The following is a 14,177-nucleotide window of genomic DNA, read 5'->3' as shown; positions in this document are numbered from 1 at the left end:
TGATGACCGTTGTTCTAGGTTCAGTATTCTTTTCTCCAGGGATTTCATTGCTTGGGTGGATTGTTCTAGCAGTGCTTTTATCGTTGATTCTGGCCCAACGGGTATGGTCGATGGAGTGACTGCTGTTTTGTCACAGTTATTTTCTGGGCTGGGAGGTAACAGTAGGGACGGTTTTACATCACTACTAGAGCCACTTGTTGATGTCTTTACATTATCTGAAGCCTTTTCTTCCTTTAAACCAAGGTCGGAGAGGAACTCAGCTACAGTATGATGTACTTTCCCTCTCATGCCCTTGACGGCGAAGCTGTTGTCGCTTAGAATAGGGAATGCCTTCTGGGCTCCTTCATCCTCGGGCGGCAGTGGGGGTGCCGAGGGAACCACGCTGGTATCTACCTCAGGAGGCGGTGTTTTAAAAAGCTGCTGTTTGGTGGTACTGCCGCTATTGCGGTGACGGCAGCCCTGGCCTCATTCTTTACCCCTTCTAGGGCGTTAGCCATTACTTTCCAGGTGGCCTCTACCCCCGTTATGCTCTTTTGAACCTCCTGTTCGTGGAGTTCATTTAGTAAGTCTCCGACCTCCCTCCAAAGTGCTCGAGCGGTGATGGCAGATGGGGAATAGGAAGGTCCCTGTGCAGAGGGGTGCTGGAGGAGAGTCCCATTTTTAGTAATAATTGGAGGATAATGGATTCTCCTACCCGAAAGCCGGTTGTTGCTTGTCCTGGGTCAGGTCCTGTTCCTTCTTGATTCGACAGAGGTTTGGGCTAGACCGGGGTCTATGCCCGCATTCTCCACCAGATGTAGCCGGAAAGGAGTCTCTTGTCCGAGATCGAAGTGTCAATATGGTAGTATAGACTCAAGATGTGGTTGAGTCTATTGCCCACAGCGTGGAACTAGCAAGATGGTCTGCTGCTACGGAAGCAACCAGCCACTCTCTCAACTAGCTCCAGAATGAGCTGCCTCGGTGGGTGTGAGCCTCACTATTTATTGGCCCATGGTCTTGCACATGCTCCATAGGGGCCCTGCCCTGGCTGGGCACAGGTGGAGTTGATAGCGGCTCACACCCACTTCTTGATGATCAGAGGCACCTGGTCGCTCTGTTCCACTACAGAATTGTATATTCAACTGGTATTGGTGCAGAGTGTCTCTGCAGGAGACATGGACGGTGAAGAAAAACATTTGATGTCCAACACTCCATGGAGAACATTGCTCCTTACCTCCCAAACACAACATTGCTCTCATTGGCTCCCTGGGAAGGCTCTGGGATAATTTGAACAACCTGCTGCTCAAAGCAGCACCCAGGGGAGAGGCATCTGAATAAACAAAGAGTAGGAGAAGGGGACAATTGGAGAGGAATGGGAATGGCCTTTGTCTGGCAGTCGTGTCTGAAAAGGTGACTTAGAATGGTCCCTGTATCACCACCACCAGGCAGAAGTTTATGTTTAGGCTCTGCACTAGTTTGCTCTTTGCCCCTTCTTGGGGTATCACGAAGGTGTTCATTTTTCCCACAGTTTTTATTGCTCATCTTCACACACCCACTGCCCCCAGGAAGTCCTGACCCACAAGTGGGAGGGGCTCTGCCTTCCCATTGCCTGGGGTTTCGAGTTTGGCCTGACAGATCCATAAAATACATGAATGCATAAATACATAAACACACAAATAAATAAATATCTGTTTCTTCAGAGTCACCTTTACAGAATCTTTGCCTCCCTGAAATCATGGCCTCCAGTGACCTTCTCTAACAAGTCTCTGGGAGGCTTTGTCAGTAATAGGACCCAATGGGGCTATCAGTACTTAAAAAAAGATAAATTGGTTAGGGTTTTTTTGGCTTTAACTTCTTAAGAGGGTTTTTATTTTTCAGTCTCCTGTCAGTACCTGAGGATCATGGGCTCAGTCCCTCTGGCACCATTGGCCCATTACAGCACTGAGCATCCATGTCCCCCTGTGGTGTTTTTAGTGTTCAAGACTTGCACAGCTAATCAGAGAGGTTCCAGTGTGGGGGAAGATTACAAAGAGCATCAAATAAATTTTTAAAAAGTTCAGTTTACTGGTTTTCAGTTTAGAAATTTATATTCAACTGGTATTGGTGCAGAGTGTCTCTGCAAGAGGCCTGGACAGTGAGGAAAAGCCTTTGAGGTTCATCACTCCTCACCACCCAAACACAACATTGGTCTCATTAGCTCCCTGGGAATGGTCTTGGAAAATTTGCCTCCACCATTTTGTCACCATCACCTCGTCACCACCATTGTCAGTGCCACCACTTCTACCCTCCATGCAGCAGCTGTTGCTCTTTCAGCTCACTCCTATCCCTACACTGCCGCTTCATACCCACTCACCCACCCCGCATGGCACCAGCATCATCGGGTCTCTGTAGGGAGCCCCGAGCGCTGGCAGCAATTGTCCTGTCACACAATGAGGGGATGGGGCATCGGCAGCGAGCCCGTTCCTGCCCTGCCTGCAGGACACCTTCCCTTAGAGGCAGGAGGAGCAATGCATGACAAGTATCCCTTTCCAAAAGCCTGCAGCAGCCTCTCTTTCCTACGGCAGCTGCTTTCTGCGCTGCCATCAATAACGCCCTGTAGGCTGCACTTTGCATTTCCCCGTAAGAAAGGAAATGGTCGATCTTGGCATCACCCAGCACAGATAGAATGTCGTCCACTTTGGAAGAAACAACACAAAAAGGGGGGGAAAAAACACTCCTCCTCTGCCAACCCCTTTCCTTATTACGTTCCTTTTTGTTTCCAAAAGCACATTGATCCTTCTTAGTTTCCTTCCAGGCCCTTTAGGCCGCACCCAATCTGTTCTTTAAACCACCATTATTGTCATGTTCCTTTTTTATGGCTTCTTCTCTCTTGCTAAAAAATCTCCAGGCTAGTAACACTTCCAGATTTCTACTATATGCTTTTCATAGTTTTTCCAATTTTTCCCTTATGTCTTTTGTATGTTGTTCCAAAACAAGGAGACTAATTGTTGGGTACCGTATTTTCCTATGCTGAATTTGGATGGTGACTCAGAGGGACCTGTTTTATTGCATAAAGTGTTCACCAATTAATCGTTTTAAGAGTTTCCTTTTCTATCCCTGTTTGGTTTTGGCCAGGATGAAGGTAATTTTCTGTCTTTGCTTTCAGCTAAGTTTTATATAGGTTGCTGGTACTTGCTGAAAATGAACAGCCAGTTTCTCAGACAGTGTCTGCTCCTAGGACTGATAACACTCAAAGTTTATAGCTACTGATAGAGACCTGGTGTGCAGAGCCAAGGACACTGCTGAGTTCTGAGGAACATTTTGCCCTCCGGATAGGAGAAAAGGAGTAAAGAGGTCACACCTGCAACCCTCCTTTAGGGAGGAATGGACAAGATAAATGACCAAAATTGACCAAACAGAGTATTCCAATCCATACATGTCATACTCAGTATAAATTGGAGGTATCATGAGGGACAAAACCCCTTCCTGCCTCCCCTTCTTCACCTGTCCCTGTTTTCTTCAGCATCCTGGTAGGATTCCCATCCATTCCTCTGCCTTTGGTCCTGATCCATACCAGGCCTGAACCTGTGTGCTCCTGCATCCCAGCCTCCTGACTGCTGCCTTGCCTTCCAGGAGTCCATTCCTGGCACTTTCCCAGGCTTGACCCTGCAGCCTGGTGGTAACGTGAGAGCTATTGGGGAGAAGAGGAGGAACGTGGCATCTAATTTTCCTGTATATTCGTGTTATATATTTAGTAATTTTTTACGCTTTTTATCATTACTGCTTTCAATAAAGGTGTATAGTTTTATGTTTTCCAACCCATATAGTCTCTCTCCCTTATTCTGCTCCTCCTTCCTTTACCGAGGAGGGAGGGGGATTAATAGAGGGCATCTGTAATTCGAGTTAAGTTGCCAGGCCAGTGTGAAAACTGTGACAGATTTATTGGCGCCCAACTTGGGACCTGAGATAATTAGCTATGAGCCCAGTTCAAATTTTGGACTAATTTTACCTGAATATTTTGAATTCTAGCTCCAGTGGGAGCATACCAATATGGCTTTGCTGAGTGAGAATCAGACCTCTTTCTCTGGAAATATAACAGGGTTGGAGATTAAACCAATTGTGACATACCTTTGGTATTCAGGGTATGTGATATATACTTTTGCAGCTGGAATGAGTGTTAATATGTGGTTCATTTTTGGTAAACACTGCATGAGTGTAGAAGGATGAGCCTTTCTTGCTCCTGAGGCTCGATAAGCTGCTGGCCTCTTCATTGCCTCACACCAGAGTGAGCTTCTCTCTGGGGGTGTGTGTCCCACCTTTATTGGCCCCCTGGTAATAGGGGGCCTGCCCTAACCAGGCACAGGTGGACTCACACCCACTCTTTGGAAATTCAAGGCACCTGGTTTATCTTGTTTCTCTCTACACATGAGTAAAGTAGCTGTGGTATGGTCCTGCATACTGGTATACAGCGCAGTACACGGTGCAGTGGTGTTTCATACAAGGATTTAAGAACTTTGTTGGTAATTGCATTTTCAGCCTTCTTTTCTGGAACTATGCCTCTCTTGGGCTGAGTTCACCAGATTCTAGTCAAAAATGGCATTATGCTTATTATAGTTTTGAACCTCCTGATTGTTGTAGTCAATCTTTTTCAGGTGTCTGTGAGTATTGACATGTGTTATCATATGTTGGTGAGGAGTATGACAACTAAAATTAGGGGAATGAGCACACCTGGTACAGAGAGCACCCCCACTTCCGCCTCCGCAGCCACTGCTCGCCCCCCACACACAAGGGCACAACTCTGATACGTCTGGTGAGCATTGCCAGTGATTTCTGCTACAGCTGCAGCTGCTGCCTCCCCCCACAGACACTGCTGCTGTTCAGAAAGCCAGCGCTGCTGCTGCTACTGCTGGAGGCACCAAAGCCTCTCCCCCTCAGCCCACACAGTTACTTGTTGACCCTGTAACTAGGAGAAAAGGAAAACAATGAAAATCAGAAGTGAGCCTTAACCCTTCAAGGTCTGAAATAGATGACCAGGTGATAGAGGAAATAGAGGATACTGCCTCCCCTCACAGAGCATCTAGAGCAGACTCTAAAGCAGAGTCAGCTGAGCAGGACTCAGACTCAGAATCTGCTCCGTCCTATTCCATGAGGGACTTGCGTACTCTGAGAAAAGACTACAGCCGTTTTTCAGGTGAACCACTTCTCACTTGGCTACTCCAATGCTGGAAGGAAGGGTCTGCTACCATAACATTAACTCAGAGGGAAGCCAGGCAGTTGGGATCCCTGGCCAAAGATGCAGATATTGATTGGACATTTGGGGAAAAGGCTAGAACCACCAGCCTATGGAGACGACTCCTGTCAGCTATAAGGGAGAGATATCCCTATAAAGAGGAAATAGACTGCCCACAGATCAAAGCACCCACAGCATCCTTAGCATAGACTACCTCAAGGGAGGTGATTTCGAGGACCTGGAAGGGTACCGGTGGTTCTTTGGTACTGCAGCTATAAAGGCTGAAAATGCAGGATGGCTGCATGCTTTGTTTGGCCTTTCAGATAAATCCTTTGTAGTGGGGTTGCTGAGAACTACAAACCAGCAGGTGCCAGTTGCTACTTCAATAGTGCATCGAAGACAATATCGCACCAAGAGAGGTGCTTTGATCCCCATTCACTAGCTGATCCGACAACTAGAGAGCCAAGGAGTGATCGGCAAGACTCACTCACCCTTCAACAGTCCTGTATGGCCAGTGCAAAAGCCTAACGGAGAGTGGAGGCTGACAGTGGACTATCGTGCCCTGAATGAGGTTATGCCACCACTAAGTGCTGCTTTGCCGGACATGCTAGAACTTCAGTATGAGCTGGAGTCAAAGGCAGCCAGGTGGTATGCTACTATTGACATTGCTAATGCAATTTTTGCTATTCCTATAGCACCAGAATGCTGGCCACAGTTTGCTTTCACCTGGAGAGGTGTCCAGTACACTTGGAATCGACTGCCCCAGGGGTGGAAACACAGTCCTACCATCTGCCATGGACTGATCCATGAAACCCTGGAAAAGGGTGGAGCTCCAGAACATCTACAATACATCGATGACATTGTGTGGGGTGACACAGCAAAAGAAGCCTTTGAGAAAGGTAAGAAGATAATTGAAACCCTTCTAGAGGCTGGTTTTGCTAATAAAGGAGCAAGGTCAAGGGGACCTCCGCAAAGAGATACAGTTTTCTGGGAGTTAAGTGGCAAGACGGACGTCGCCACATCCCAATGGACGTGATCAACAAAAGAACAGCTATGGCCCCACCAACTACCAAAAAAAACCTCAGTCCTTGGGCCCTTGGACCAATTCAAACAGGGCCAGACATTAAAAATGTGCTCAACACCGGAGATGGAGGTGATGGTCCTACATGGAGCCTCTGGCAGTAAGCTCCAGGAGAGACTTGAGGCCGACCTCTAGGATTTGGGGGTCGAAACTACAAAGGCTCCGAAGCCAACTACACAGCCAATGAAAAAGAGATCCTGGGCTGCATACGAAGGAGTTTAGAGCTGCTTCAGAAGTGATTGGCACTGAGGCACAGCTCCTCCTGGTGCCACGATTACCTGTACTGGGTTTTATGTACACAGGTAGAGCATCTTCCCTTCATCATGCTACCGATTCTACCTGGAGTAAATGGATTGCTTTACTCTCACAGAGAGCTAGGATAGGAAGACTCAATCGTCCAGGAATTGTAGAAGCAAACCCAGGCTGGCCAGAAGGCACACCCTTTGGAATGCCACAGAAAAAGTGGTAAAACGGGCTGAAGAAGCCCCACCATACGACCAACTACCAGAGAATGAGAAAAAAATATGCTCTTTTCGCTGATGGATCCTGTCATCAGGTAGGAGGCCGTCGAAGGTGGAAAGCTGCTGTATGGAATCCTACACAACTAGTTGCAAAAACAGCTGAAGGAGAGGGTTAATCAAGTCAATTTGCAGAGGTAAAAGCCATCCAATTGTCTGTGGACATTGCTGAACAAGAAAAGTGGCCGAGACTTTATCTCTATACTGACTCATGGATGGTAGCAAATGCCTTATGGGGTTAAAAGCAGTGGAAGCAAAACAACTGGCAACGTAGAGATAAACCTGTCTGGGCTGCTGAACTGTGGAAAGGCATTGCTGCTTGGTTAGAGAAACTTGATGTAAAAGTACGTCATGTATATGTGTGGGAAAACAGTCTGCGGAGGCTTAAGGATTCCATGTGCACATCAATATGATTGTATGAAATCGTTTATTCGCAACTTGCACTCACTTTATATAGAGAAGCCTTGTTTACACCATCTTATCAAGCAGGTGGCCTTGTACTCCAACCACACATACCATTCTCACGGAACCTTCTTCTCACATAATTATTTTCCTCTCCTGTTGACAATTAGTTATCTCTTTCCCATTAGCTTATTCTCAGGCCTCTAACTAGGCCTCAATAAGTATTAACCCAATGTAGCCTAAGTTGAAGTAAGTCAGGATTGCTCACAACCTGTATATTTCTGAACTGTTTCCCCAACATATTCCCCTTTTTGTTTTTTGAGCAATTCTGACTTATTTCATTACATAAGATAACATGCTAATGATATATTGTCATAAACAGCATACTAATAATGCAAAAGCAATAACATACCAATAATGCAAAAACAATAATAACATATATACTGATGCAAAAGCAATAATAACATACTAGTAATATAAAAGCAATAATAACATATATAACTGATAAACCTTGCTTAATTAAATCTGTAAGCCAACAAGCTAACTGGTATATTTTATGATTTTTATCAAATCTTACCAAAGGCTTTTCCTCTTGCTATGTGTGATACAAATGAAACAGCAAGAAACCCGAATTTCAAATTTTCCCTTATATTCTAGGCCTAATTCTTACATTGACCAGTTTGATCGCAAATGTTATTATTGATAACTCATTAGTGCTTTCATGAGGTCACGCTCTTTTTTCTTCTCATAAGGGTATACGCTCTTCCCTTGTCTTTTCCCTTTTTTTTTTTTTTTTTTTTTTTTGACTGTAATGAAAATAGTTTTATTATCAAATCATGTGCTCTAATGGTTTCAAAACTAAACTTAAAGAAATTTCTTTCTATCACACCACTCCCTGCATAGTATACAGTATTTTGCAATGCAGCTTTGAGCATCTTTTAAACTCTTCTCTTAAACAATAGATCAAATTATAATCAATGTGCCCATCAAAGTAGGTTGTTTTAAAATATCTGGAGTTTGCATAAAAGCAGAGTAGTGACACTACTTACTGAAGTTAAATTATTTTTATTTCATAGATAGCGAAAATCTCTTTTCAAGGAAAAGAAATTATCACTATCTTTCATGAGTAGCAGGTAACCCTCAAGTTATTACCTACCAAGACTCAGGCCTGGACATTTGATGCCCAGAACTATGTAAAAATGTTTCCCACTTCTGTTTCATACCTTTCAGAAGGCATTAGAGAAACTTTTCTCTTTTTTTGTCCTTTTAATGAGGCTATGTGGTGTCCTTTCCTCCCCCTCCCAGCAGGGCTCACAGCTACAGTATCTGCGGGGGCAGAGGCAGCACCTGCAGCTGTAGCAGCCTTGCTGGCTACAATCACCAGCCACACGAAGGGGGGTTGAAAAGCAGCCGCGGAGGAAAGAGTCGGGGGGGGGGGGGGAAAATTTCTTTCTCTCCGCAGCATTTCTCGGCCTCTGAAAAACATTCTCATGAATCTATCATACTCTTTACCAATATATGAGAAAAATTTAACAACACCTACCAAAAACTTTAAAAAAACAAACATTATTTCTACTAAAAATCTAGTGGAATTCAGCCTAAAATAAAATAAATTCAGTACAATCTCCCAAACCAAATACTTGTACAGAAATTTTATCACTGTGAATCCACATTTAAAGGTGTTTGTTTCCATGGTCGAACCCATCTGCTCGGTACCCCAACGCACTCCAGTACCTGTAAGTAAGCGCATGATACCTCGACCAGGTCAGTTTCACCTTCTGCCGGCCCTTCCCATTGTCCAGTGATGAATTCTTGAATTCCACCACAAATTTTGTGGAAGGTTCCGAGCAAAGTCTGCCTAAAGCTTTTTGGTGAATCAGTATCGGAGGTTTGTACGATCTCCCTGTAAGGCGTAAATAGTTCATGACATACAACACAGCCCTTACTTAAAACGCGGTCCTGAGGAGGACTCCCTTCCTCCTCCCGTTTTGTCTTTCAAGGAGTGTCTTTAGTACCGAATGGCAACGTCCCACTATTGCTTGTCCCGTAGGGTTATGAGGAATACCAGTAACATGTCAAATACCCCATTGTCCACAAAACTGTCGAAAACGAGCAGAAGAATAAGCGGGGCCATTGTCCGTCTTAATAGACTGGGGTACTCCAAGAACAGCAAAGGATACATATAGATGTCTGATAACATGTTTCGTTGCCTCACCAGTCTGAGCAGAGGCCCAAATGGCCATAGAAAAAGTATCTTTAACAACAGGCACATATTTTAAGCGTCCAAACTGTTGTACATGAGTGACATCCATTTGCCACAGTTCCAAGGATTTCAAACCTTTAGGATTGACTCCCATCCCAATACCAAGATCAACCTTTTGGCAATCAGGACAAGATTTCACAATTCTTTGGGCATCCCCCAGAGGTAAATGAAATTGCTTCGCTAGCACTTTAGCAGTTTGATGGAAAAATGCATGAGATTGTCAAGCTTGTGAAAAAACATCAACCGAAGGACCAGTCCACGCTGGTGCAACTAAATAGTCAGCTCGGTTATTAGCGATAGCCAAACCTCGGTCACCAAGATGACTCCGGATATGAGTGATAAAATAAGGATGTTCTCCTTCTGCTAAGAGTCTTAGTAACTTCTGCAATAAGAAATACAAATGCTTATTCGAAATTTCCTTCAAAATGGCATGATACATTCTTAAAACAATACCTACTACATAAAGTGAATCAGAGACTATATTTACAGCAGTATTATTCCACGTTTCAAAAACCCAAATAACTGCGGTAAGTTCAAGGGTTTGCAAAGAGTCAAATGACTTCCCTTGAATTAAATGCTCTTTCCATTGCCCAGGTGTCTCCTCCCAGGTAACAAAAGCATTACGAGATATTTTTTTTTTTTTTTTTTTTTTTTCCGGCGGCGTCAGTAAAGACCATTATGCCGTCCACTGGACTGTCAGACAAAAAACTACATGACTCCCACTGCATGTTAGATAAAAGTGGTAACAAGCGATATGAGGGGTAAGAATTCGTTATTTCCCCACTAAGCTATGCCAAGGCTATTTGCAGGTCTGTGGAAGTTCGCAGTAGCCAAACCAAATAGTCTTGCATTAGGGGGCAAAACGATCTGTCCCTCTCGGGTCCACTCCAGCGATGTCTTGACATCGTGCTCTGTCGTTTTTTTTTTTTGTTTTGTTTTTGTTTTTGTTTTTGTTTTTTTTTTTTTTTTTCAAAACCAATAATAACAAATATAATTGATAAACCTTGTCTAATTAAATCTCTAAGCTATCCCTATATCCTTAAATGATTTAACCATTCATTTAACCCAGTATATGCAACAGTTAATTTTTTCATGTTATCTTAATCAATAGTTTTTGGTTGTGAATTGACTCTGAATGATCAGATAAATTTATGCAAATACACTCCATCCAAATCTTCACAAACATAACCTAAAAGCTAACAATAAAAAGTCAGTGGCAGCACAACTTTGTAAAACTGCATGTCTGACACTATCAACATCTTTTAGCATCTGTTTTAAAATATCAGAAGTTAAGTTTATCTGCTTAGCAGTGCAACAAAATAGCACAATCAACAATCAACATATAGACGATGCATCCCATAATCAACATATAAACGATCACATAAATTACAACATTAACAAAAACCTGTTATCAAAACAACACAATACTAAAAGCACATTTCACACTACAGTGGAAGGGCTTAAATAACTTTTTAGTATGAGGAAGTTCAGATGTCCACTGGCGCATAGAACCAAGGGGGTAGAGGAGGCTTATCCGACAAAAGTTAGTCGGGGGGCCCCAAAAGCGTCCCCAGACCCCTCCTGGGTCACAGCACGGTGGAGTCCTGGTTTCCTCCATGGTTGCCAAATTGAAGCCCAAAAAGCCAAATAAAATTGTTTAGAGACAAAACTCCAAGCCTATAAACAGCAAAAGCACACACACACACACGCTTTTTTTTTTTTTCTCTGCTGTGGTGTCTGCAGCAGGGCTCATATTCTGAGCAGCAGCAGTGTGTGCGGGGGGGCGAGAAGCGGCTGCGGAGGCAGGAGTGGGGGTGCTCTCCGTACCAGGAGCAACTCTTGCTCTCCACAGCAACTTTCAGCCTCCAAAAAGGCATACTCATTCTCATAACTGTGTTTTTTGTCTTACTTCTCACCAATATATAAGAAAAACTAACAACCACTAGAAGATTCAAAAATGAAATGATATTGCTACTAAAATCTGGTAAAGTTACCCTGAAACAAAATGAAATGGTACAATTTCCTAAACCAAAACTGCAAGTATAATCACCAACCAAGTTTTTTATCTCTGTATGAAACACCAGTGTACCATGCACCACAATATAGATCAATATTGAGAACTATATTGCAATGATGGTTCTTAAGCAGCTTTATCTTAAGCATCTTTACCTTAAGCAGCTTCTAAGAATTGGGCTGCTGTAGCACCTTTTTGGGAGTAGTCTTAATGCACATTTAGTTTTTTCATGAGCATTGTCATATGCCGACATACAAAAAAAATTTTTTTTTCTTTTTTTTTTTTTTTTTTTTTTTTTTTTTTTTTTTTTTTTTTTTTTTTTTTTTTTTTTTTTTTTTAACAAATTGAGATATAATATTACCACTGAAGAGAAGTGATCCACAAATTTTGAATATGATTCTGCTCTCTCTATTTAATATTTGTAAAGGAAAAGTTTGCTTGTGCAGGATCATGAACAATTTGCAAAGCCTTATATGCCAATTCTTGTGAAAGTTGTAACACTTCAGTTTGAAACTATGCCTGCAAATCTGCGCATACAAAAGGACAAGCACCGAGTAACATTTGTGCTTGCACTCCGTGTAATGCATCGGTGTTCTGTCTAGGAATCACAGCTGCATTTTCACACAGCATTTACCATTTATGATGAAATTGCAGTTGTTGAGAAGGAGTTAACAGAGTATCAATGAGCATTTTTGTGTCATATGGCATCAACAATTTAGCAGTAAAAAGATGTTGCAAAAGAGATTGAGTAAATGACTCAAACCAATTTCAAATTGTACTGCCCCTGTACTGTACTGTACTGTACTGTAATGTCACCTTTGGCTTCTTTTATCATTTTCCAATCTAATGCAACCCATTGACCTCCTCCTCCTGGTCCCACAATCACTGGAAAACCATCGGACTCATATTGGGAACCATTTCTCCTTCAACTATAGCATTTTGAATAATTCCCTTCCATCTAGTTACTGGATACACATTACCACCCCCCCCACTACCCTCCCCTCCCCATGCTGGATCTGGAAGAGGTAGAGCAGTGGGTGTTAAAGGGTTAAGGGAAATAGGAGCAGGAATAGGGAATGGATCAGGGGGTAAAAATGGATTAGTGCCCCATTGTTCGGGATGTTCCCTGGAGCAAAAACTAGTTTTTTTTTTTCAGGGGTATACTCATCCTTGGTCTCCAGTTCTGTCAGCTTCTTCAGCAGTTCCCTTCGTTGCTTGTCTCCGAGTCCCAGTTCCCTCCTTGATTGTTGCTCTATAGCAGGCACTGATGGTGTTGACAGGTGAAGCAGAGGATTAATTGATGGCAACTGTGGTCAAGAAGATAAATCAGGCATTGGAGGTGGAAAGGTGGCAGAGCAGTCGGGAGCCGTGGTGGGCAGTTGCAAGGTCGGGAGTCTGCATTCCAAGATTCCTCGCCTGTGTTCTCCTGCTTCTCTCCCTCTGGGAACTCCGATGATTCTGGTGGTGTTTTCGGTCGCTTTTGGTTTTGCTTCTCGGTCCCATTTTTACTTTTCATCCAACCCCCAGGGTCAAATGGCACAGTTGACTGAGCTTGAATCAGTACAGTCCCTTCAGGTGCTGGTAAGGGTATTTTAGGTGTCTCAAATAACTGTTTAGAGGTCAAGTTCATATTTTGAGCATTCATCAGTACTGGTGGATCAAACATTAAGACAGCAAACGCTGAGGCTGCTGCTGACCTCTCACTTTTCATTTCTTTTAAGGTTTCTTTAATCAGTTTCCAGAGTGTCGCTAAGCGTTGTGCCTCCTTATCTCCATCGCTAATTTTATCCCATAGGGCAATACCTATGGCTTCCCAAGTAGGTAACTCAAAAACAGTACCCATCGAGGGGATCAAGTCTCTATCCCGTGCCCATTTAAGCAATTCACGTAAGGTCCTGCCTTCATGTAATAAATCTCTCATAGAGAGAATATATTGGAGGAGCTTAAATACTGTCTCTTCTTGTTGTACATCAGAGTGTAGACCCATCTCTCCCAGCCGCTCACCTGATCAGGGCAAGATTCTTCAACTCCGAGGTACCTCTTTTATTCCGTAGCCGGGCACCAGCTACATAGATTGCCGGGGCAGCAATCTCCTTTCGACTGGCTTCTCCGCCCTCTTATTCCAGCTGTCTTTATCGCTCCTGGAAGCAACAGCATAATAGACCCTGGTCCGGGCCACCCTTAGTCCCTGTTCGGGCGCCATTTGTGGGAAAACAGTCTGCGGAGGCTTAAGGATTCCACGTGCACATCAATATGATTGTATGAAATCGTTTATTAGCACTTGCACCATTATATAGAGAAGCCTTGTTTTAACCATCTTATCAAGCAGGTGGCCTTGTATTCCAACCACACATACCATTCTCACGGAACCTTCTTCTCAATATATTCCTCTCCTGTTGACAATTAGTTATCTCTTTCCCATTAGCTTATTCTCAGGCCTCTAACTAGGCCTCAATAAGTATTAACCCAATGTAGCCTAAGTTGAAGTAAGTCAGGATTGCTCACAACCTGTATATTTCTGAACTGTTTCCCCAACATATATGCCCACGTACCTTCCTATCGAGCTACTGAGGAAAATGAAAACAACCAACGAGCAGATGAGGCTGCTCAAGTGTTCCAAATAGATCTGGACTAGGACTATAAAGGTGAACTGCTTTTAGCTAGATGGGCCCACAATGCTTCAGTCATTAAGGCAGGGATGGAACATATCG

At 43.6% G+C, this 14,177-nt stretch overlaps 1 pseudogene; it reads left to right on the top strand.

Moving 5' to 3' along the window:
* Positions 1–286: 286 nt before the first annotated feature.
* LOC115600061 overlaps positions 287–14,177 on the top strand; it is a 39,975-nt pseudogene continuing 26,084 nt past the window's right edge.

Source organism: Calypte anna, chromosome W, assembly GCF_003957555.1.
Source record: "Calypte anna isolate BGI_N300 chromosome W, bCalAnn1_v1.p, whole genome shotgun sequence".
Lineage (NCBI taxonomy): Eukaryota > Metazoa > Chordata > Aves > Apodiformes > Trochilidae > Calypte > Calypte anna.
Note: the sequence above shows the minus strand (reverse complement) of the source record. Positions and strands in the feature narration are given on the sequence as shown.